The following is a 2402-nucleotide window of genomic DNA, read 5'->3' as shown; positions in this document are numbered from 1 at the left end:
ATTAGTCTCTGCCCAGTTGTTACTGTGGGTAGTTAACTAGTTACTGAGAAAAATGGGAGCAGAGGGAATTAGACATTGAGTTTAATAAATTGAGGAGCATTAGCCTGTTCCCTGCACCAGGAAGGGACAGCGTTTTACACTCCAGGGGATCATAGCACTGTGTTCCAAAGGAATTAACACCCCTCCCTCTTCCCTTTCGGTACCAGATTGCGGGTGGTGGGGGCATGTGGGGCTGAGGGGCTAAAGGGAAGAAGGGCGAGGCAGGTGCCTGTGCAGTAGGAGTCGCACTGTCGTAAGGGGAGGTGCTGACCACGGAAGCCTGTCAGGCTCACCTGCGGAATGGTGGATTGGCTGGGGGGCAGAAAGCCCAGGAAAGCTTGGGAAGTTGATTAGTTCTTTTGGGTCCATCCCAAACCCGAGCTAATATAATCCCAGGGGAACAAAGAAACACAGACACAAACACCCTCTCTCTCTCTCTTTCTCTCCCACTGCACTAAAGAAGGGCTTTTGTATTAGTAGTTATCTTACAAGCACTCAAACCTGATGGAATCCAAACCAAACTGATTTCTTTCTTGTCCCTGGTCCTGTTCTCATTTCTGCCTGGGTAGAGATGCTGCTCCCTTTCTTCAGGTTGCCCAACCCTGAAGCCTAAACTCCTGATGCTCCCTTGTGCTTTTTTTTCCCTCCTGGACCTGATTCAACAGGTCAGCAAATTGAATTTGATTACCAATAGTCACCAACGAGTTAATCGATTATGCCTATATAATGTAGCCTCAACAGAACCCGGATGTTCCGGGTTTGGAGAGCTTCTGGGTTGGCAAACATGGGGAGGCGTGGGGAGAGTGAACACCCAGAGAGAGCCTGGAAGCTCTGCTCTCCTCGCCCTATGCCTCATCCTATGAATTCTCTTCTGGCTGTTGCTTCATATCTTTTAGTACCTTTTGTAATAACCTGGGAGTCGGAACCTCTGATTTATAGCCAGATGCTCAGAAGCACAGGTGACAACCTGGAATTGTGGATGACATCTGAGGTGGGGATGGTCTTGTGGGACTGCGCCCTGAGCCTGTGGGATCCGATGCCACCTCCAGGTAGATAGGGTCTGAATTGAGCTGAATTGCAGGACACCCAGCTGGTGCCAGAGAATTGCCTGGTGTGGAAGGAGAACCCAAACATCAGAACCGGTGTCTGAATCACAGGGAAGATGCTCCAGCAACCCCACGGAGATACCCAACGGCACGGAGCGGAGGCCTCCCGCTAACAGCCGGGCGAGGCGAGGGGGCAATCTGAGAAGTGGGTCTTCCTGCCCCAGTCAAGCCTTCGGAGGACCGCAGCCCCCACCAACATCCTGTTGGAACATCGTAAGGGACCTTATGCCAGAGGCGCCCAGTCAAGTCACCTTTGCATTCATGACCCACGGAAACTGTGAGAATGTAAGTTTTTTGTTTTAAGCTTTTAATTCTGTGAATACTTACAGTGAACTGTTTTAATAACAAAATTACTTTAATTTAAAGCTTTTTACTAATTCCCTGTTGTGAATAATGCTACATCGGACATTGGTGTAACGAGTACTTATGTGAATCCCTACTTTCAGTGCTTAGGGTATAAACCTAGGGGTGAAACTGCTGGTTCACGTGATAATTCTACTTCAGCCTTTTGAGGGACCCTCAGCGTGTCTCCCACAGCAGCTGCATGACTTTACACTCCCACCACCCGTGTGCAAAGGTTCCGAATTTCCCACACCCTCACCGACATTGTTATTTATTTTATAATGGCCGTTCTAATGGGTGTCAAGTGGTGTCACACGGTGATTTTGATCTGCGTGTCCCCAATAAGTAGTGATGCTGAGTATCTCAGGCCCTAAGATTTCATACACATTTTCTCACTTGGTTACCTGGACTAGTATCAATAATCACATCATTTTGTGGCTATTGAAACAGGCCCTTACACTTTTACGGGTGGTGACTTGACCAGAGTTTCACGGTTTTAAGTGTTGGAGTCAGGCAGGAGATTCAGACTCTAATGTCCCTTCTTGGTTTGTGAATTGTCAATCACCTTACTGCTACTTTTACGTGGCAAGGTACAGGTCCCAAGTGTAAGTCAAAATTCTGGGCAAGCCCTTCTGTTTCAAGCATGAATATTTCAGATTCGGAAGAGCAGTAGACTTTTACCTCTTGAGTTGACAATAGCCCTGGCTGCTGTGGCTCAGTGGATTGAGCGCTGGCCTGTGAATCAAAGGGTCACCAGCTTGATTATCAGTCAGGGCACATGTCTGGGTTGCACGCCAGGTCCCCAGTAGGGGGCATGAGAGAGGCAACCACACACTGATATTTTTCTCCCTCCCTTTCTCTTTCCCTTCCCCTCTCTAAAAATGAATAAATAAAATCTTAAAAAAAAGAGTTGAC

Source organism: Phyllostomus hastatus, unplaced genomic scaffold, assembly GCF_019186645.2.
Source record: "Phyllostomus hastatus isolate PE091 unplaced genomic scaffold, TTU_PhHast_1.1 phas_scaffold_46, whole genome shotgun sequence".
In the NCBI taxonomy this organism is placed as follows: domain Eukaryota; kingdom Metazoa; phylum Chordata; class Mammalia; order Chiroptera; family Phyllostomidae; genus Phyllostomus; species Phyllostomus hastatus.
Note: the sequence above shows the minus strand (reverse complement) of the source record.